Below are 23780 nucleotides of genomic sequence, written 5' to 3'. Positions count from 1 at the left end.
ATTGGTAGCTCAGACACCTCCTGTTTAGCATCTTCAATCTTCCTATAGGCTTCAGCACAAAGGGTATGGATCATCAGGGTATCCAGATATTGGTCCCCAGCCCGTCGTCTGCAGTATTCTGCGAGCACCTTGAAGAGACTGGAGTTGGTCCCTATCAGTACTGACACATCAGGGACCCCTTTAGGGTCAGGGCATATCAAGGCTACTGTGTCCACCTCTTCTCTTACCCCTGCCACCTCCTCAGGGAATTCCAAATGCACTATGACATACCCTTTGTAGGGATATTCGTTCATGCTGAGACCACACAGGCCAAGGCCAGTCAATGGCTGGATAGGCAGGTGCCTGAGCACCTGTTGGTAGAATGACTGGAATATAATTGTCACCTGAGATCCGGTATCAAGCACTGCTTTGCACTCCACCCCTTCAATCCTTACAGTGACCTCTGCTCGAGGCCCTATCAGTCCTGAAGGGATCCTAGCTGAGTGGTCTTTTCTGGGGAATCCGTCAAATCCTGGGGGCCTGGGTGGTCCCTGTCCCCCGACCGTCTCATGACTGATTCTCAGCTTTCCATAAACTAAACTGGGGTTTTCCTCATTTGGGCAATGTGCAGCCCTGTGCCCATCTTGACCACACCGGTAGCAGAAGAATGAACCTCTCCTCTTTTGGCTGGGTGGGATGGCAGCTCCAGGCGCTGACTTATCCATCAACACAGCCTGAGGTTCCTCATCCCTGCAAATCCGCGCTTGGTCAATGGCTCTCTGCAACTCAGCAATCCGTTCTGTCAGGACCTGAACTTGCTGGGCAATGTCTCCTCTGGTGTTCACCATGAGCACACCGGCTGTTTGTCGGGGTGCAGCGCTGGTTGGCTTAGGCCTCTGGGCCTCCCAAAGCCCACTGGTAGCCTGCCTTTCTTCCTCCTCTCTGACCTCCTTTATCAGTTGGGAGTACGCAGGGGGGTGTTCCAGTCGTTCTCTTAGCCGGAGGTGTAGTAGAATCGGGCTGTAATATGGAGTTCCTCTTACAATTTGAGCCAATCTGGTCTGGTCCATCTGCTCAGCAGTCACGGCTCCCCTAATGACAGCTCTCTGCAGCAACTTCTCCAACCTCTGTACATAGGCTGAGAGCTTCTCTCCTCGGTGCTGCTTAGCATTGAGAAAGTTACAAAAACTGTCTTCAGGACCCTCCATGCTCCCAAAGGTGTGTGTGAGGGCCTCTAGGCAGTCCTTTACACTGACCTCAGGGTTAGTGAGCTTCAAGGTGCGAATCACATCTAAAGCTGGGCCCCGGAGACTGTCTACTAAACATCTTCGTTTTTCTCTGTCTGGCACAGCCCAATGCTCTAGCATTTCAGTGGTGTGTTCCAGCCAGGGTTCAAACTCCTCTTCCCCAGGGAATAATCTTAACTTACAATAGGAACTTGCCATAGCATGGGATAGCACACATTTCTCCAAGATTTGCCCCAGGGCTTTTGCCCAATCATCTGCTGAGGTTGCTGCCTCTGAGCTAGAGGCTTCTGGGCCAGGGCCCAACAAACCTGACAGACAAGCCATGATACAAACAGTAATGCCCTCAAATACAAATCACAATTATTTCCCACAACAGCAACTCACTCAACATGTGCTTGCGAGGGGTACTGACCCAGTAAATCCCGGACGAGCCCCCAAAATGTAGCCCTTCTGCCGGATAGGCCTGGCAGGAACCAGGGCTGGGTTCAATATCTTGGGGTCAATCTCACAAAGAACCGGCTCGAGCCCCCACCCAGTGATCTGGGAAATTCACGCACCCCTGGGCGCCTCTGAGAGGCAATGCTTCCCCACTCGCAAGCACTGAGTCTGAGTGTAGGAAAAGAACATTTAATGAAACAGAGGAAGAATTGATACGGCATTAGCTTGGGGGAAAACACCACAAACAGAGTTCATAACCCAAACATGAGCCCCCACCCCGGCCAAGATTCGCTCGAAGTCCACCGACTCCCCAAAAGTCTCTGTCCCCACAAGTCTCTGTGCCACCCAGAGTCCCAAAGTTCACCCACAGGGTTTCACCTCCCAACCTGGGTAGAAATGGGGGTGGGGAGATAGGTAGGGGGCACCTTATACGAAACTCCGCTACGCTTCACCAGCTGTCTCGTCCCACACCTCTGGACGCTCCGCTGGGCACCTGTCGCCGCTTCTCGCCTGCTGCCGCTCCACGCCACGCCACTGGTCGCCGCTCCTCACCTGCCACCGCTCCATGCCACGCCGCTAATGGCCGCTCCTCGCCTGCCGCCACTCCACGCCACGCTGCTAATGGCCGCTCCTCGCCTGCCGCCGCTCCACGCCACGCCGCTGATGGCCGCTCCTCACCTGCCGCCGCTCCACGCCATGCCGCTAGTCGCCGCTCCTTGCCTGCTGCCACTCTACTGGCTGCAGTAGGTCTGGCTGTCAGCCAAACCAGTGATTTCAGCTTAGTGATTTCAACTCTCAGCCAAACCAGTGATTTCAGCTCTCAAATGAATCCAGCTTTCACTGGACTAGCAAACAAAAAGACTCCTCAGGGAGTCTGCTTTAGGTCTGTCCTTAAAACAAAGGGGGAAAGGTGCAGGCTGGGCCAGTCTTATAGCTCACACCTGGTAGGTGTGAAGCAGGCTGACTCAAGTCCTTTAACCCTTTCCCCCAGCTCTGTTCACTCAACTCTGGAAGGGGGGAGGCTTGTTCTTCCGAGACCTCTTACCATGATGGTGGTGTCTCTCCTGCAAGCACTGGTGGCATGTTTGACAGTTCCCACATTTAGGGGTAGCATGATTAGTGACCCCCACAACAGTCCCAAATTATATACAATTCTCCACATTCCATTCCAACACTGACCCTCCATCAGCCCTGGCTGAATGGGATTTACATAGCCACACCTTGGATTCTCTCCTGAGCAGTATTTACATGTCAACAGTTAACAGTTAACAACCTTGTAGAGCTAAACAACTGTAGTGGGCACACCCACCCCTCCTTTCAGCTGGCTGACAGCAAGCAGCAGTTCAGCCCCTGCTTACATATTATAATATTACTGATACCACAATTTAAATTACAGTAAGATGTTATAGTCACAGAGTGTATTTAGATTAAAACTAGCATGAATCATAGTATTTTTAAACATTTCTATCTGGTAAATATTACAAATATATGTGTGTGTGAGATGCTTTCATTTTTTGCCAGTAAATCTATCTAAAATAATTACTGAGTTTTAAACAATGTATTTCTGGCTATCCAACAAATTGACACTAGATCTTTCATTTAAAGAGCCTTGAAGCAAGTGCGTCTCTCATTTGACCTGATCCAAACTACGTTAAGTCTGGGGTTGTCTCCTCATTGCCTTCACTATACTTTCATCAAGACCTAATAACAAAACATGCTGGACAAGTTTTTCAATGAATTCAGAAACATATAGTTCAAACTAGGATTAAAAGATACTCAAGCACTTTTGGTGTATAATTCTCTTTGCTCTATAATATTTCATGTCAATGTTTATTGGTTTACCTTTCAATTACTATTACCATTAAGGATGTGAATGGTTAACCAGTTACAGTTAACTGGCAGCTGGGCTAGAGCGTGGGGGGTAGGGGGCCTTCAGTCCAGCTAGACTGGAGAAGCTCCCTGCTTGCCCATAGTGTGGTGGTGTGGTGAGTCTGTCCTGTTTGGAGCACTTTGGGTAGGGGTATGGTTAACCATAACGTTTTACTGGTTAACTGATTAAACAGTATTTACATCTCTAATTATCATTGACTATCTTAATGAAAAACTTTATTTTATAACAAATTCATCTCCTGCAAGTACTGTCAAATCTGTATAGTTGGAACAGATTGTCCCAACATATTTAGATGCTCTTTGATTAATTACAAATATTGTTTGTTGTGTACATTTTAAGACAGATTACTTGTATTTCATGGAGCTAGAACAGCATACTGTTTGACACTATCACATACAGTCTTATTAGCTTGAATATTTGAGTTTTCTACTTGAGTAAATCATTGACTTACACATAAAAACTTCTTATTTGATGTGGAGCTTGCCATGCCAATTTGCAGCAGTCTCATCGCCAAAGTGCAGAGCTGGCAGACAACCACCAACCCTCAGTGATGTGAGACATTCTGTCTTTGGTCGCAGCTGTAAGCAAGAGCCTCTTGTTGTCCCCAGGTGTGAAATCTGGCTGCATATTGGCCCTGGCCTATTTGAAATTGGCTCAAAAGGGCCTGTGAGTGCTGTGGCAAATTAAAGGGGGCACAGACATGGTCCAGTCAGTTCTAAGGGATTGGTTTCTGATATCCGCTACATACCATTCTTCATGCCATGTTAACATCACAGAGCAATCTGAACAAGGCAAGTGGGCTCACAATGGAAGAGGTCTGTGGATAGTGGTAAGCTTGGGTTTGCTCTGATCTTTTCAGTCCTTGTAGCTGTAGCATCCTGGTGATGTGTGAGATGAGAGATGTTGCTTAACATGGGGCGCCATGTTACTGCTGTGGGTCAGATCATCCCAGTTGTGATACCCATGCTTGAACATAGCTGTGTGTCAGCCAACTTGCTCCCCCCATTCCCCTTTTGCCATTGCATGTAATGTGTCTGTGGGGCTGTACTTGACATGAGCACAGTATTCTTTGCAGGGGCTAATCCACAAGTTTGGAGACTTTGAGATCTGCTTCCCATGAAGGGCACATCTAAACTATGTTTTTTTTCCAAAAGAGGATATGCAAATTCTGATCTCACTTTTGTGTAAACCTCATTTTTTAAGGAAGAGCGGTTTTTTTAAAAAAAAGGAGGCGGTTTTTCCCAAAAAACTGTGTCCAGACTACTTTCACTTTTGAAAGATCCTCTTTCAAAAATGAGATCAGAAGAAGATATGCAAATGCCGATGGAATTTGCATATCTTCTTTTGAAAATTCTGTGTAGTCTAGACATAGCTGAAGTGCTAGCCAATTTTCTAAGTAATTTGTTATATGACCTTACCTTAGCTATGATTTTAACCTCAAGTGGTTAAGATATGTGAGAGCTCTGTCTGTGGAAACTCCAAGGTAGAGTAGATGGGAATTGTGTTTCAAATTATGTCCATTGAGAAAGATATTCATGTCATTGAGCTTTTCTGAAACTGTAAAAATGAAGCACACTCAAAACTGCCTTGATTATAGTTGATTGTAGTTTGATTATAGTTGATTGTAAGTGCCATCAACTACAGTGCTTGACTTAATCAAAAAACAGGACTATGTAGCACTTTAAAGACTAACAAGATGGTTTATTAGGTGATGAGCTTTCGTGGGCCAGACCCACTTCCTGAGATCGTAGTCTGGCCCACGAAAGCTCATCACCTAATAAACCATCTTGTTAGTCTCTAAAGTGCTACATAGTCCTGTTTTTGTTTCAGCTACACCAGACTAACGTGGCTACATTTCTATGACTTAATCAAGGCATCTTAGGGCATCTTTAAGTTCTGTGAATGACCATGCATGAACACCTAAGCAACTGTTTGTGTACATGAACTTGTGGGACTGTGTAAGTAGAAGGTAATTTGTAAACATGTTGAAAAGCATTAGTACCAGCACAGAGCCTTGGGGTAGACCATTGGTTTGTCTTAGTCAATAGACATACAAACAAACAAAAATCTAAATTAAAAAACAAAGTTGTAAAGTCAATCACTCATAAATTAGGAAATGCCATCATTAAAATTGCTTGTGCAATCTTATTTTGGCTCTCTTGTGCATATGCATTACAGGAACCTTAGCTAACATCACTAAGGATGTTGTGGTAGAAACAGAAATGGAACCCAGCTCGCATGGATTTCAGTCCAGTTCTTTAATGACAAGGTAATATTGTTGATAGTCTTACAACTTTCTATGTCATTAATTATGCATCCTTCGCAGTGAATGAGCCTGGGATTCTATATACTTATATGTGATCATGTCAAATAAAAATGTATATTTTTGTGTATTCCCAAAGGGCTTGAATTATAGTTGCACATCCAATCTATCTCTGGTATTTCCTAACTTTTGAGTCATTCATTTTGCAGCCTTTCTTTTAACCGTTTTGTGTGTGTAGTTTTCTACGGTTTTCCAGGGTTCTAAAATAGCAAACTAAAAAATGAAATTTTCAAGTGGAACCATATTTTCTTTCACATAGGTCATCATCAAATATATGGATTTAAAACCATGGTATGCCCACAAGACAGACTTATATCACTTGAGCTAAAGACATTACTGACAGTAATATTAAGTGTCTGGGATTCTATTCATGGCTCTGGAGAGCAGCACAGTCTAATGATTACACAGTATAGCCAAGCATATGGATGTTGCCACTTTCTATGGTAAAGCAGATGCCATAAATTGCCGTATTAGAATCCTGGGTTCTATTTACAGAGGTACCTGATCTGTGAAAGAGGGGCAGGGAGGGAATTAATATTTGTTGGCTTTCTAATCCAGACCAGTTATTGCTCAATAATAGGTCTGTTAATTAATTCTAATAAGTGAAAGATTAGAATTCATGATCTTCATCTGTCTTCCAACCCATTACTATTTCCACTAGACCAAAGAAGCAGATTTTTCTGCTATACTGAGTGATGTCTGGTGCTCACACCAGAGATAGAGCCAGGAAGCATGGTCAGTGCAGGGTTTTGGTAGCAAGCCTCTAAACAGTTCTGTTGAGCTTGTGCAGATGCACTTTGAGGATATGTCTACACAGCAGCGTTATTTTGGGCATTATTCCAAAATAATAGTGAGCGTCTCCACTACAAGCCTTTATTTTGAAATAATGTTGAGCCATAGGACTTCTTACTGCGACTGATGGTAACTCTCATTTTACAAGGAGTAAGGGAAGTCTGAAGAAGAGTGTTCTTCCTTCAACTTCCTGCTGTATAGACAATGTCAAAAGCCGAATTAAGCTATTTCATCTTCAGCTACGCAATTGACGTAGCTGAAGTTGCATAGATTAATTTGACTTTAGCCCTGCTGTGTAGACTTTCCCTTAGAGCAATGTTTCCTAATTTTATTTGGCCATGGTATCCTTTTAAACTGTAATTTTGCGGAACCACTAATAACAGTCTTATATATGTAGCTGAAAAAGTAGACCACAAATAAGTAAGGATAATAATAAACAAATGCTAAACTAGGTCATGAGATCAACATTTAGTTTATTTACACATATTTAAAAACAAAAATAAAAGTTAATGTGTACAAACCATTAACAGTGGGATATACCAGGCGATCGCACCACTGACTGCATGCACAATACTGAGTAGTGACATCATCGTCCCCACTCTCTGGCTAAGCTGGCATTACACAGGGATACTTACCTTGGCAAACACAAATGAAAATTGTTTTCAATACATTCACAAATGCTTAAATATTAATTATTATTTTTTAAATCATAAAATGTTACAATAATGAAATTTTCTTGCTGATCCCTCATTTTCACTTCATGGAACCCCCCCCTCAGAGTTCCACAGAACACCATTTGGGAAACACTGCCTTAGAGACTTGGCTTAGTCTTACTGGATTTCCATGGGGGCATAACATGTAGTTTTCTAACACTAGTTCTTACTCCCATTCCAAATTTCAAGTTCTTACAAACCATGAAGGGATCTGAGTTCTTTAAAGAAGGGTGGGGAACCTAAGGCCTGGGAGGGGGAAGGCTGGATGCAGCTCCGTTTTGTCTGGTGAGCGGTGGGTTTATTTGTTTCCTCATTTGTGTGCAGCCCCTGTCTGATTTTCCTGTGGCTCAGTGGCCCCTGATGCCAAAAAGGTTCCCCACTCCTGCTTTGAAGAATTAGTTGAAAATATTTATTAATATTGGCAAAACTACCTATTTTTCTCTAGTGTCTTTTTGTTAATATTCTCAGTGTGAGGTTATTTTGCTTTGATTTTTTTTTTTTTTGGCTGAAACTTTCACTAATTAAATTATATATCAGCCTAACTGCGAGAACAAATGTGAAAAAAATTCAGTCCAAGTTATTAAAGTTGGGCCTTAAAATGGAGTGCTATGCCACTTTAACTATAGGTATCACCACTACTTCTCTAAATAATAGAAAGTCCTTTTTTATTTGTATATATTTTATGTTGTATTAATAATGTGGCAGTACAAAGAAATGTTCTCTCTCCTTGATGAAATTGCCAACTACAAGTGTCCCTGACTTTTTAACGGTGTATGTAGTATCTTGCTCAGATTTTATGTGTATGCACTTAGGTAGAGGAGTTCTCACTGCCATGAATAAAACTGTAGTTCTTCAGCGTAACTCATGTAACCTTGTGCATAGTGTTTAATGAGGACCCATGAGTTAGGTTTCTTAGTAGAGAAAAGCACAGGACTTAATTTCGCATGTAAGTACAGGCAGTCCCCGGGTTACGTACAAGATAGGGACTGTAGGTTTGTTCTTAAGTTGAATCTGTATGTAAGTCGGAACTGGTACATATTGTAGGGGAAACTCTAGCCAAACATTTCTCCAGAGCTCAGTTTTATTCTCCCACACCTCACTTCCCTCAGTCCTTTATTCTCAAGCTGAGGTGTCTGCTGAGAAAAGCCGCTCCGCGTCTCCCTGGTCTGCTGGGGGGGGGGGCGCTAGCTTCATGTCTCCCTGGTCTGCTGGGGGGAAGCAGCTAGTGCGGGGTTGCCTCACCCCGTTTGTAAGTAGGGATCTGATGTAAGTCGGATCCATGTAACCCGGGGACTGCCTGTACTCAGTTTAGTCTGTCTGCTGTGTGTTTCGAAAATATGTGTTTCATTCTCTGCATGTCCAAAGACCTAACGAAAATGCATGGATATAAGCGACTAATTGACTAGACGACTATCAGTTAAGCATAAGCTTATTGGATAGTCAAGTAGTGACTTGATTAGTCACTTCCCCAACCATACTTGCTGCCTCTATCAGAGAGAGTACTGGGGGGAGCTGGCTTAAAAGCTGGCTCCTAGCACCATCTTCATGGGGGTGGAGCAGGCGCGCAGTAGGGAAACAATGCAAGCAGGGACTGAAGCAGTCCCTGATAGCGCCAGTTCCCCCTGTGGCTTCTTCAGCCTTTCAATAGCAGAAGTGCCGAAGGGAACATCGGTTGAGCGGGGCTCTTTTACATTCAAAGGTTGAAGCAGACGCAGTGGAAACATGGGGGGAACGAGAGACTGTGGGACTGCTCGAGTCCCCACTGGCCCCGTGCTCCTGCAGCACCACCCCCCACCTTGCTGCCTCTCTTGTGTTGAGGGGAAAAGCTGGTCACCCCAAGCACCATCTCCAGGGTGCCGTCTGCGTCCCCCGCTGCCTCTTTCAGAGGCAGCAGTGAGGGGAATGGGGAGGTTGCTGCGAAGCAGCCCCTGTCCACAGCGGTCCCAGTAGGGAGTTGCCCCCCTGCTGTCCCTCACAGACAGGAGCTGCTGCCACCAAGCAGCCCCTGTTCACAGCCAGCCTTGGTCACCGTGAACAGAGGCTGCTCTGGCACCAGCCCGGGTTTGTGGCAGACAGGGCTGTCTGTTGCAAAGGGGCTGCTGGACTTAGTGCGAGCTGGGACCAAGCAGTCCCGGCTCAGGCTGATCTCTGTGCCTCTGCATTTTAAATGAAGTAAGAACCCGCCAGACTTATACTACTTTTAAAATGCAGAGCTGCAGCATGGGTGGCTCCAGGAGCCAGCATGAGCCGGGACTGCTCAGTCCCAGCTGTAGCCGGATCCTAGAGCTACCCATGCTGCAGCTCTGCAGAGTGGATCTGTTGACTAATTGTATAATTGATGCAAATTGTATCGACTATACGATTAGCTTCATAACCGCATTTTAACATCCTTACTAGTGTAGCGTCCTATACTGATGTTAGATTACTTTTTTATAAGCTCAATGGGTGCATCTAGACTGGCAAGATTTTGCGCAAAAGCAATTGCTTTTGCACAAAATCTTGCCAGCTGTCTACACTGGCCGCTTGAATTTGTGCAAGAGCACTAACTTTGTAATGTACAAAATCAGTGCTTCTTGCGCAAATGCTTTGACGCTCCCGCTCAGAGATAAGCCCTCTTGCTCAAGAATACTTGCGCAAGAGGGCCAGTGTAGACAGGCACCTTAATTTTTTGCACAAGGAAGCCCGATGGCTAAAATGGCCATCAGAGCTTTCTTGTGCTAAAGCGCGTCTATACTGGACACTGATGCTTGTGCGCAAAAGCATCCATGCCAATCTAGATGCTCTTTTGCGGAAATACTTTTAACGGAAAAACTTTTCCGTTAAAAGTATTTCTGCAAAATCATGCCAGTCTAGACATAGCCATCAGGTATCATCAATGTTTATTTTTAAACTTTTTTATTTTTATCCATTTAAATTTGCACAGTTTGCCTGAAATTAAGAGTGTGAAATAGGGAGGAGGTGTTGGAGGATCAGACAATAATTATTTAATTACAGATGACATTGAGATTTGAAACATTATCAGCATCACGTCAAAATATTGTAAGAAAAAAAAATCCTTAAATCCATTCTCAAGCAGAATGTTTCTTTCTTTGCCTATATGTAAATTTCAATTAATATTGATGGACATTTTTTTTTTGGTTTGTGTGTGTACAGCAAAGTGAAATATTTATTGACAATGCTAAAAATATAATCCTTTCGAGCCTGCCTTTATGTAAAGCTGCTCCCATAAATACTCAGTACCAATTGCTTTAGTACCATGGTCACAGTATGTGAACTTAGTTGCCCTTGCAGTGTGGATGTACTTCATGAAGAGTGGAATAGCTCTACAATAATTAGTGACCACTTTCATAAATGCTAGGAGTTCTGTCTCTGATTTTAGTCTGTGGAGAGTCAAATAGTGTTTCTTGGCTTTTTCTCTGAGAATTCAGACTAGTCTTAATGACACCCTGACAGATTTCAGAGCATCAGGTCCATCAACATAAAGTGGTTGAATTTGAAGTGATGCTCTCTTATTAATTTTTGACAGCCACCTGCGTCTATTCAGTGTGAACAGTATTTGCTTCTTCACTGACAAATCTACTATATATTTGACAGTTTGTCTGTCTGTCTCCTACCTCCCAGATGCCCTGGGAGGTGAACTTCAGTCCCCCCCACCATTCATATGGGGACGTTGCTGGCTCTTACCCTTCATCAGAGAGCGAGGGGCAAGTGCAGAATTTGATGCAATCCTCACATGGACCAAGGAGAACAGGGGGCAGATAAACCTGGACCTGCCCCAGCCATAGGACATGTACCCCTCCCCAGGCTGTGCCTGCTGGAGCTGCAGTGGCCACAGAGAGGTACTTTTCACCTGACCCCATGCTGATTCAATGAGAGGGGGCTAGGGTAGTCCTCTCTCCTCAGGGTAGAGGACTGAATACTGCATACTGAACAGCACATTCCCAGCCCCACCTCAGAGCAATGATTTAAATGAAGCATGGGCATTTACATTTTTTTTCCAAAATTCAAAAATTAATTGAGTTAAGGCCAGGTAAGTCCTCTAGTGCTGTACATAATTAGATCTTCCCTTTTAGAAAAAGCCAAAAAGGGCTAACCATTTTGGATGAGTCTCTGAATGCTGTTTGCACTGGAGAGCTTATATTAATTGCAAATTTCAACATATAGATTTGGCAGGGGCATTGGTTTGCATATCTGTACTTCAGAAATACTCAGCTCTTCTGCAGTGGATAGCTCCATTGTGAAGCTTGACAGAGATTTTTTTCATCCACTCCTGTAGTGCCTTATTTTAGCTTCAAATCATTCAGTGTCTGATTATCCCAGACAGCATTCACTGCTGCTGTTCGGAATGCTTTGGGCAGCAGTGAAAATGACAAGAATGATGTCACTAGCATTTTGTTGCTTCTTGGGAAAGCTACGAGTAGTAGCCAAGTCAGGCAGGCACTGGCATATTCACAGAAGGGATCCCAAATAAAAGCCAGGAAAGGTAGAAAATCAGGGACTCTTCCCTTCCTCTGCCCTGTTCCCTGCCTCTCCCTCCCCGCAAGAGACTGGATGAAGAGTAGAATAACAGGGTGCCCCATAGACTTTGCAGCATCCAGGAGGTGCTGGAGTTGAGGAGAGAAAGAGGAAAAAATGTTTCCTTTCCTGAGCTAGCTGGGGCTATGAGGGCTTCAATTTATCAAGTCTTTACTAAGCATACAAAGATGGATCTCGCATCTAGGCACAGAACAGGTAAAAACTCTGTGCTCTTTGACCAGTAGCTTTCTAGTACATTTTTCAAACCCTGTGTATGTTAACATTATTTATTGGGGCTTGCAGCATTGCTAGGCATGCAAGTCAAGTAAATAATAGGTATGTGACATACAGTTTCTTCAGCTATATTCACAACAGTGATTACTCGTGGCCTGGCAGAGACATAAAGTAGGTGTCTGGCATGCTTTTAGTGCCACTGACAGTTATGCCACACAATCTTGTGTTTTTGTACAAGCAGTTTTCCTGTGATGTTTGTTCAAATATAAGGTACTGCAAACATTAGCAGAAAACATTTACCATTTTTCTGATTATCTGTGAAGATTCAAAAGATGTTGCCAAATTAATTATTGTTGTAAAAGGAGTGTGTTTGTGTGTGTGTGTGTGTGTGAGAGAGAGAGAGATTACTAATGCTACTTATCTTTTAAAACTTTGAAGTGTTGATTTGAGGGGAAAATGGCTAGTTAAAACTTAGGCTGCACCAGCCAACCCAAATGAAACCGCTGGAGATTGCATGGGTAAAGTACATGCCTTTCTGACCTCACTGCTCTCAGGACATGAGCTACCTAGATTCAGGTCAGCTTGGGCATGTCAGCATTTGCTGCTATTATGCCCCATTGCAACATAGACTTACCCTCCAGCAATCTGAGAGAGAATTTATCTGTCACATATGAAAATACAATATTTACATTTCATTGCAATGTTATAATTGGCTCCGAAATCAAGGGAGTGTCCCAAACTCACACAATGTCCTGAATATTACAGTTCATCTCTGTATCTGTAGTTTAGGTGAAAGATGTATAAAATCATTCACTTTCTTTCAAATATGAAGAGATTCAAGCCCACCACTTATTGCAGCTGAGGTTAGCATAAGCTTACAATAAAACTATTCCTTCCTGATCTACCTACTTAAGATCATACCATATAAATACAGTGCATGTCATTAAAATCTTAGAAGAGCCGTTGTGAGTAATTAGATTGAAATGACATTTGTTGAATTCCCTATACTAAGATTAGGGAATATCACAGTAACATAAATTACTGACAAAGGCAAAACTATAAAGACATCAACTGGGAATTTACTCTGAAGATTGCCTATGTAAAAATATTTGGGAGTGCAGTGTTTGTCTCACAATGATTTCCATAGCCAATGTCTTCAACGTACAGATTTTTTAAAAATATGAATAAGCCCTGCAAACTGAGCTTTGGCTCTAAAAGTCAGATTGGAACCTTTATTTCTCATACCTCATAGCTGATACGAAGGTTTCTGCCGCACACATCAGATACTCAGTTACATCTCAGTAACTGAATAAATCCATTACTTTCACTTTATGGCCTCAATAACACAAATGTATAACCTCTTTGCCATCAGTGGATTTCCACAGGTGTTACTGACTGGGACTTAAAAAACAATTTTGCTGATTATGTTTGAGTTGGAGTAGAGTCTAGCCACTCCATCTTTGGGTATGTCTACACTATAGCATTATTTTGAAATATCTTATTTCAAAATAGTTATTTTGATATAGCTTATTTTGAAATAACGCATCTACACACAAAATGCATTTTGAAATAGTGTTTTGCTATTTCAAAATAGCGTGTCCACACTGAGTGGACGCTGAATTACATTTAAGGCCGGCCAGAACCAGGTCCGGCAGGGCATCAGGTCAGGAGTTACTTTGTGTGGCTGCTGCCTGAGGCTATCTGAGGCCTTTGCTTAAAGGGACCCCCCTTCCGCCCCGGACAGCTTTCCCTGCTAGCTTGCTTACTTCAATATGGGACAGCAAAGCATTTTGTCTCTGTGTGCTCTGGTTGCCCTCACTTGGGACACCACAGCACTCTGCAACATGGAGCAAGAACCACCCCTGGGCACTCTCGTGCTTCTCATGGATGCGATGCTGCGAGCCTGGCTGCACTTTCTGCAGGCTGCCATCTGGGAGGTCCATCGGGGGGCTGTCAGTATCCAGGAGACCCTGCAGGAGAGCTTCTACCCTGAGGAGCACTAAGAGCCTCCCTGGTCTGCCCCACTGGGGGCTTGTGCCTCATTCCTCCCTCACGTCCTTCCACTTACCTCTCCCTAACCCTCCTTCTTGATGTCAAATAAAATACATGTATTTTCATGAACACAAACTCTCTTTATTTAATAAAACTGGGGAGGGGGGGATGAAACTCTGGTGATACTGAGGAAAGGAGGAGGGAAAGGGAAGAAGAGAGGGTGAGAGAGGTGAGGGGGAAACCTGGGAGGAGGGAGCTGGAAGGGGGAAGCAAGGGGAAGAAGGGAATGGGGAAGCTCAGGGCTCAGGTTTGGGAGTCTTGCTGGACCAACTTGATTTTCATGCATGTTTGCATGTGGCCAGGCTGGCAGCTATCCTGCCATAAACGGCCGCGTTCCTCTGTCTAGTGCGGAGATCATGGACGTTGGGGGCATCCCCCCAACCTGAATAAAGTCTATGATCTTCACCCTGAATCAGGAAGGAGCCCACCTTCTCCAGGCCCTGGCAGGCTCATTAAAAAAAAGGTGCCATTTTTACAATAAAAATGTACAACTGCTTTTTAATGGTGACCACTTTACATTAGTTTAGTTTAGTGTTTTCCAGTTGTTGAAAACAGGCAGCTCCACAGAGCAGTTGTACTCTAGGTCCTGGTCTACAGTAAAGAGTTATTTTGAAATAACCCCCTTATTTTGAAATAATAAATGAAGCGTCCACACTACAAAACCCGTTATTTAGAAATAACAGGCTGGTTATTTCGAAATCTGCACTTCTGCTTTTCTCAAGGAATAATGGCTATTTCGAAATAGTGTTAGTGTGGACACTTCGCTGCTCTGCTATTCAAAATAATTATTCACCAAAGTAATTCAAAGTAATTACTCCCCAGTGTTTCCTGGGGCTCTATGTTGAGGTAGCATGTCCACAATAATTGAGCTTGCCTTGGACTAATTTCGGGGCTCCCTGTAGTGGAGACATACTATTTTGATTTTGTTATTTCGTGCATTATTATTTAGAATTTTGTTATTTTGAAATAATTTCTTAGTGCAGACGTGCTCTAGCAAGTTACTATAAAACATGGTGTAACCCCAACAAGTGGAACCGATCTTGGTACCTCTGGTGGTTAGTGCATTAGATGCATTTTTTATCGACTATTCGATTGGTCAATACGGTGCCTACGCCTTTGAAGTGTAGCCATAGCTCTAGGGTTGCAACAGCCCTAGCTACACTTAAAAGGCCAAAGCGCTGTGTTGAGCGTGGGTTCTGCTGGGGACTCCCCCACTGACCCCGGGCTTTGCGCAGCACTGCCGCTTTGAAACACATATGCAGCCTGACACCAGGTTCCCCAGGGCGTTTCAAGGTAGCATCACCACACTGAGCCCAGGGTCAGCAGGGGAGTCCCCAGCTGATCCCGGGCTTCACGTGGTACTGCCACTTTGAAATGCTGTAAGGAGCCTGACGCCAGGCTCACCGTGGCATTTCAAAGCAGCAGCACTCTACAGAGCCCAGAGTCTGGCCCCAGACTTCAAGTGGCTCTGCCACTTTGAAGTGTTCTCTCCTCTCCACCCCCCTTGCTGCTTCTTTATGTATTGATTTAAACAATATATTTGTTACCGAAAAGCTAGATAAGCAGTGAATAATGTATGTAATTGATATAAGTAGTAATAATATCCAAGTGCACTTCACTTCAATTTCATTCCATCTTCAAAGGACTTTCTTCTTCCTCTTCTGTGCAAGGTGTCCCTCTATCATTACTCTTTCATCTTCTCCTTTGGATTTCTCCTGCCACTTCCACCTCTCAGTCGCACTGAGTACTCTGGTCACCCTCTGCACCTGAGGCTTGCCTGACCTGATCTGTTTGCATAGCATCCACTCTAATCTCGGTGCTTTGACTCACAAATCTGCTTCTACACACTTTTTGTCTCCTGTTATCCAGTCCCATGTTTGTGACTTTGTCTCTAACAAGCAGTCATGAATGGCCCACATCAATTCAGGTATAAACATGACATGTGCTCTTCCTCCAGCCCTAGAACATGCTGTATAACATTCCCAGAGTGAGGGAAGCAGGGCTATGATAGGATAGGTGTCCCCTCAGAATTCCCACAGTCATCTGCTGCCTTATATCTTCCTTGCGCTGCTTGAGAGAGGCATGAAGGGATTTAGAGGAGGTCCAGGATATCACCTAAGCATTTCTCTCCTCCAGCATGTCCAAAATGGAACTGCTAAAATTATATTTTGCACACTTTTATGAATCTACCCTCTTTCAGTCTTTCCGATGGTTCCACTTGGCTCAGCAAAATAGGGTTGCCAGGTGTCCGTTTTTTGCCCGGACTATCCATTATTCGGGTCCCCTGTCCAGTAAAAAAAAAACAACAGAAAATACCAGACATGTAAAATGTCCGGTATTTCCTGTTTCCCTCAGACAGAAGCCCGGCAGGGACAATTTTCCCCTGACGTGTCTGGCGGGGGCAGGGGAGTGAGGAGCGCGGGGCCATTTTTTGCTCAAAAGACTTTTTTCCTGGTGGGTTTTTTTTTGGTGGGGGGGATGTTCTGTATTTCTTGTTAAACCATCTGCCAACCCTACAGCATAACAATTTTTAACTTCTGTTCCTTGCTTTCAAGGCCCCTACTTAGTTCTACATCCCATTTCTAATCACCTCACAATCCACGCCTTACAACATCCCAAGACATAGTACATTTCCCCCCCCCTTTTTCCATGCTTCTCCCATCTACCTAGAAGGGTTTTACATTTCCAGTGAATTCGATCCTTTACCCCTTGTCATTCAGATTAATCCACTTCTTTTCCTGACTGTATAAAGCATTTTCACAAAGAGCACTTTTTCTGCGAGATCCTCAAATACCAACTTACATCAGTGAAACGCTCTCTCCACCACAATATTTCAGAAAAGGAAAATTAGAGGAGAAATACTTGTCATGCCAAAAATACTGTACGTTAACAGCTTCCTCTTTCTAATTGTACTATCTCATTTGTATCTGTTGTAATCCCTCTAGTGCAGGAACTGTCTTGAACATAGGCTAGCACTGAATTATACCATTGACACTTTAGAATTAAAAATAATATTATAATAGCCTGGATGTTGACACACTGCTACATATTCTTGGATCTCTCACTGACGACTATTACACAGTAAACGATGCTGCCTGGCTAGTCAGAAATACTGAACAAAAATGAAGAAATGTTTTTCAAATTGATTATAAGAGGCTTCATCTTCAGTGCGAGATCTTCTGGCAGAAAATATGCTAATGAGGAAATCATTAGTATAAGCTGCAATCTCATTAGCATATTTTCTGCTGTTTCTTTTTCCGCAAAGGGTTTTTGCGCAAAAAGAAGCAGTGTGGACAGGGTTTTTGCCAGAGAGGCATAAGGATCTTGCGCAAAACGGGGTTTTTGCTCAAAAAAAAACTTGCACAAAAAAAAACGGAAGAAAATATGCTAATGAGATTGTGAATTATGCTAATGAATCCCTCATTAGCATATTTGTTGCTGGAAGATCTCGCAGTGAAGATGTAGCTTTAATGTATTAGAACCATAGGGACAATTAAGTGCGACTTCTAGTTTAAGTGAACCATGGAACAAAGCTCTATAGTACTGTTGAAGAAAATATTTGTAACATTTTTTTCTGTCCTATTTGGTCTTTAAGAGGAGATCAAATGTGGGATAGCGGGGAGAGCAGCAATATTCTTCCAAGTTTCACTCACAAAACAATCTTCATTAAGTTGGGACACAAAATTACTCACTACTCACAGAAGATGTTCAAAATCTAGTTCAATCATGGTTATTTTGCTGAGCTCCATTGGGTTTGGAGTGGGCTTGGGCTTATGATGTTATCAGCTGAAGTCTCATCTTGCCTTAAGGCCACAGAATATCAGTTGCTATGCCACCATCTTAGCCATTTGCTTCTCCAGTGCAGACACTTTTGTTGAAAGAACTGGAATCATTTCTTGATCTCCGTGTGTAAACAGCTTCCCTCCCTCCATTTTCTCAGAGGGGATCAGCTAATGTTAAAAGCATAAGGGTGCAGAGACACATAGCTCAGTCCCAGTCTTTGAACTGCTGAATGTCAGGAAATTGCTAATCATGTATTTAAAGTTTTATTTACAATGTTTTATTTACAAAGATAATCACTTGTATTCCTTGAGCTGTTACTGATTGTACACACTGTATCTGAGTCACTCAATACCATCCCAAGAACACACTAAGGTAGGGTTGCCAGATGGTTTCATCAAAAATACCGGACACACTTGACATTACAGGCAGTCCCCGGGTTACGTACAAGATAGGGACTGTAGGTTTGTTCTTAAGTTGAATCTGTATGTAAGTCGGTGTTGTAAAGCAGGCTTTTTCTGTCCATGGCCTTCGCGTATAGCCCATCCTGCCACACAAGGCCCCTCACACAAAACCCAGATACTCAGAGGAGCATGGGTAGCACAATGCAGTTTTGTGAATGGAATTTGATCTTATAGGCATTCTGGGACTCACAGGCGCCAAAAAAACAGGGAGGTGAGCATGACTGGATAGTGCTTACAGATAAGCCTCATTTGACCGTAGCTTGACCAGTCTTAGGGGTAAGGGAAAAAGTAAACATAGGGTAATAAAACACAATTGTCTTACACTAACTATGCCCCATCTGGTCCTGTCCACGAGGGGATCACGCATACATCATGAAAATTCCTATAGGGCAGTATTGTTATACTACCTCATCACTAGCCTATCAGGCCCTGCCAAATGCAGACCCTAGCATGGCACAGACACCGAAGTTTTGTATAAAAGACCCTCAATCCCTTTGTTCGGAGGTTCCGTGTATTGAGGGCATGTGTCTTTTTTTTTTTTTTGCCCGGCTAAAGGATTGATCACCCTGAGGCTGCCTCCCCACCCTTCGAATCAAATATAGCGGTGCACGAGTCCTGAGCATGCTCCGAGTTCTAGTGTGTCTTTATGTTGTTATCGTTGCAGGATTTGTAAGTATTGCTTAAATTTATTAATTGGTGGTTTAGTTAATAGTTAAGCTGTATTAATTATATCTTATAATCCTGTGAAGTATAAGGAAGTCATATTAATTGTATTGTATAGATAGTGTGATTTTGTGCAATGTGAAAGGGTTAAGCTTTAGCCCAGGTATTAGTGTTAGAAGAAAAACCTTTGAGTTGTCAACTTGTAACAGTAAAAAATCAATGACTAACTCCACCAGCTGTCCTAAAGTGACACTGGAGGGATTGGCTGTGGGTGGTTCTTTTATTATCATTATTTTGGCTTTGTTTTTTGTATTTTTCATTTGTATGCTACGTTGCCTTAGGCGAATTAGGGATAGTGATTTGATATAAGTGAATTGTAATCAAAGAATTGTAATCAGTTGGGTATAATTGTGCCCAAGCTTTTCTACGCTGTAAAAGTACTGAGCAATTGCTAGTTTAAACACCTACTTGTTAATTGCTGGTTTTGACCACTTAATAAAAATCGTTTGTTTCACCATCATCCAGTAGTTTTCACTGGGTAGTCGGCTTTAACCCTTGAGGCTCCCATCACATCACCGAACCAAGGTGTAACAGTCGGAACTGGCATCCAGATTCAGCCGCTGCTGAAACTGATCAGTTTCAACAGCGGCTGAATCTGGACACCAGTTCTGACTTACATACAGATTCAGCTTAAGAACCCCAGGCATCCCCAAGTCAGCTGCTGCTGAAACTGATCAGCAGCTGATTCCAGGAAGCCCGGGGCAGAGCAACTCTGCCTCGGGCTTCCTGTAGTCAGCCGCTGGTCAGTTTCAGCAGCGGCTAACTTGGGGACGCCTGGGGCAGAGCAGCTGGGGTGCTGCTGGGTTGGTCCATTAGCGCCAAGGAGCGGTGCTGCGGGACCAACCGGCAGCGCCCCACCTGCTCTACCACAGGCCCCGGGCTTTGCTCCACGTCTCCCTGGTCTGCTGGGGGGGGGCACTAGCTGCGTCCTCCCCCCCAGCAGACCAGGGAGACGTGGAGCAAAGCGGCGGAGGACCCGGGCCGGACCGCGGCGCTTCCAGATCAGCTGGAAGCGCCGCGGTTCTGGCCGGGGTCCTCCGCCGCTTTTCTCAGCGTCTCCCTGGTCTGCAGACCGGGGAGATGCTGAGCAAAGCCGCGGAGGACCCGGCTGGACCAGCGGCGCTTCCAGCTGATCTGGAAGTGGCCGCGGGTCCGGCCCCGGGTCCTCCGCCGCTTTGCTCCCCGTCTCCCTGGTCTGCTGGCTCCCCCAGCAGACCAGGGAGACGGGGAGCAGCTTTTCTCTCCCTGGAGGAGGCGGGCGGCGGGACCAGGCGTCCTGCCGCTCCAGTCCTCCGGGGCGAGAAAATCCCCGTTCGTAACTGCGGATCCGACGTAAGTTGGATCCGCGTAACTCGGGGACTGCCTGTATATCACAATCTACGTTACATCTTATTTAGAAATACCAGACATTTATATTTGCTCATTTATATTTTCTCAATTTGTTTCCTGAACAGAAAGCTCAAATACTGGACAGTCCCGTTCAAAACCGGACACCTGTCAACCCTACACTTAGGCTACATCTACACTAGAAGGTTTTTGTGCAAAAGCAGCTGGTTTTGTGCCAAAACCTGCGGAATATCCATACCTCAAATGAGCTCTTGTGCAATTAAATGGGCAGTTTAAATGGCAGAACAGAGGGCTTTTTCCTCCCTAGGTAAACCGCCTTTTCCGAGGCATAACTGCTTTTAGCACTATAGCTATTGCGCAAGAAGGCAAGTGTGGACACTCCAGTTGTACAAGAAACCCCCTATTGGAAAAAGCACAGGTGCTCTGATTGCCAGTCTGTGAATGGCTATCAGAGCTTTCTTGTGCAAGAGTGTCCATGCAGTGTAGAAGCTCTCTTGCGCAAAAGCACATTGCTTTTGCGATGTGCTTTGAGGTGTGGACGTGCTCTTGTGCAAGACGTTTTTCTGCAAAAACTCTTGAACAAAAGGCTTCTTGCACAAGAAGCATGTAGTGGAGATGTAGCCTTAATGTATACAACAGACTTCGCATACTAAAGAAAGAGATTCTTCTTCCTGCCATAAAATTTGTTGTGTGTAATGTATCGTTTGTGAGTTCAAATTAAAAAAAATATTTGCTTGGGAATGCAACCATTTTAACAAGTCTTATGAGAAGACACAGGTATTTTGTACTCTGCAGTCTAGAGGTAGCCAAAATGCATAAAATAGAAAGAAGCACAGAACATGTAGTTCCATAGTTATTTCTGCCCAATATACCACCCTGTGTATTATGTTGTAATTTTTTTTTTTTTGTAACAAGTCATTTCATTCTTCAGGATGGGCCTTAGTCTTGTTTAACCAGAAGGGTGATGATTTGGGAAGAATATGAAAATTCCTTGTGAAAAACTGAGTACTCATGCAAAACACACATGCGTTATAAAGACCAAATGAAGTGCATCAATTTATTTGCTTACCCAGAAAGGTTATTTATCACTATATACATACAGTACATAGTATTGTTTTGTAAGACAAAAATATAGTCATGTATCTGATGCACTTATTTCCATTTCATGGGGTATGTCTACACTACCCTCCTATTTCGAAATAGGAAGGTAATGTAGGCATACCGCAATTGCAAATGAAGCCCGGGATTTAAATTTCCCGGGCTTCATTTGCATAAGCGGGGCGCCGCCATTTTTAAATCCCCGCTCGTTCGAACCCCGTGCCGCGCGGCTTCCATGAGGAGTAACGGTAGTTCGAACTAGGAAGCCTAGTTCGAACTACCTAGTTCGTGCCGCGTGTAGCCGCGCGGCACGGGGTTCGAACGAGCGGGGATTTAAAAATGGCGGCGCCCCGCTTATGCAAATGAAGCCCGGGAAATTCAAATCCCGGGCTTCATTTGAAATTGCGGTATGACTACATTACCCCGCTAGTTCGAACTAGCGGGGTAGTGTACACATACCCATGGTTATTTTCTTTCAGAAACTTTGCCAAGTTGGCTAGGGATAAGATAGGGAGTTAAGCTTTCACTTCTTGTGTAAATTAAGAAAAAGTAAATTTCCCCATCCTTTTGTCCTGCAACCAGTGAAGACTATTTATTTAGGAAAGAATGCCACAATATATCTTTCTCCCTAAAAGTGGACTAAGGGGATTTCATGGGCAGATGTCGAAAGTTTTCCTTAACATACAGGACAACATTAAGCAAAGTCTATTGGAAAATTACATTTGGTTCCATATTGTTGCTCTTCAAAATGCTTGTTGATGGACTCAAGATTTTTTTCTTATTATTTATTTTATTTTTATATTTACAGGAATTGCTAAGATGGCTATTGCTATAGTCTCTGGAATTCAATAGAATTCCTACATTCATAAGAGCTCATGAGTTATGTTTATAAGTGATCACACATTTAAAGATGGCAGTGTTAGTCTGTAACTTTAAAAAACTTAAAAAAGAGTAGTCCAGTAGCACCTAAGAGACTAAGAAAAAATATGTATAGTGTAGATATTTAAGAATCTTTATCTGCATTACATTTTAGAGGGAGGTTTACAAAAATGCTTAATAGATTTAGGCATACACAGTGGACCATTGGACCCACCCAATATGGCCATTCTTACTACTCTGATCTTGACCCTGAATAGTTTAGATACATAGGCTTATACAAGAGGTTAGGTAAAAAGAGATGATCAGGGCAGGGAGAGTAGGGAAACTGATCCTGCTGCAAGACATCTGTTTTGTGACCATGTAATATTATAATGACTCCTCCTGTAATATTATAAGGCCAGAGACTGGAATGCATAGCGAAGTGCTACACTACCATAATGACAGTCATTCTTAAAGAGAAACTATCAACATAAAAACACCTGACTTCTTGACCAAAAAACCATTTCCGAACCATTTTACAAGAAACACTTAGGATTCGTGTAGTTGGAAGAAATTAGACTAATTCTGTTTCTCTCCTTTTATTCATTTTGGGCATCAGATAGTGCTTAGATAGTATGATTCATAGCGTTTTGTGTAGTCAGTTTCGACTGAGTCTTCTAAACTGTTTTTAACAGACTACATTTCAAGGGTTCAGTGTCACTTTAAACCCATGTTTCTTGAGACATACTCATTCTCTAGTCAAAGGACATTCCTTTCATTCCCTGAACTCTTGGAATGAAGGACATATGTGTAAGAATTCTGGGTCTTATTGTCAGTGTGAAAGATCATGTCCAGTGTTTAACCTCATATATGCCTATGCGGCGCCGCCCTGTATATAGGATGGTTCAGGGCGGATGCCCCAAGCCCCGGACTTTGGAGGACCCCTCAGGGGCCATCTCAATGGTCTTATGTATGAGCCTAGCTCAGGGAGACAGCAAGGGTAGGCCCCTCCCACATTCACCTGGGCATCAGGAGCTAGAGGGGCCCAACAGTGTGCTCCACTCCGCCCCACTGTCTCTTCCCATTCCACTACACTCATACACTCGGCTTCTCCATAGCAGCAGGAAGCAGAGAGCCCCGGCCCCAAGGCGCTCCACTTCCCGCTGCTGTGGAGAAGCGAGGCCCAGCAGGCTGGGAGGGTATCACGGCTGTGTCATCCAGCCCAGGATAATGCCTCAGTTTGTGGGGGGGGAAGGGAGTGGAGCAGGAGCAGGAAAGGTTTTGCCGTGGGACAGGCAGGGGTGGAGCGTGGGGGAAGGGATGGAG

General features: G+C 43.9%; 1 protein-coding gene across 21 annotated transcripts in view; it reads left to right on the top strand.

Moving 5' to 3' along the window:
- The window catches only part of ENOX1 (ecto-NOX disulfide-thiol exchanger 1), a 562199-nt gene that overhangs the window by 300956 nt on the left and 237463 nt on the right, over positions 1-23780 (top strand). For 3 of the 21 annotated variants that reach the window (XM_075918976.1, XM_075918974.1, XM_075918982.1), the window contains one exon: positions 18984-19097. The exons of 16 other annotated variants lie outside the window; for them this stretch is intronic. The gene's annotated coding sequence lies outside the window, so the exon portion shown is untranslated. Of the gene's footprint in view, positions 1-5733; positions 5825-18983; positions 19098-23780 lie in introns of all 21 variants that reach the window. 2 more of the 21 variants (XM_075918981.1, XM_075918980.1) reach the window with 1 other exon arrangement.

Source organism: Pelodiscus sinensis, chromosome 1 (genome assembly GCF_049634645.1).
Source record: "Pelodiscus sinensis isolate JC-2024 chromosome 1, ASM4963464v1, whole genome shotgun sequence".
In the NCBI taxonomy this organism is placed as follows: Eukaryota; Metazoa; Chordata; order Testudines; family Trionychidae; genus Pelodiscus; species Pelodiscus sinensis.
Note: the sequence above shows the minus strand (reverse complement) of the source record. Positions and strands in the feature narration are given on the sequence as shown.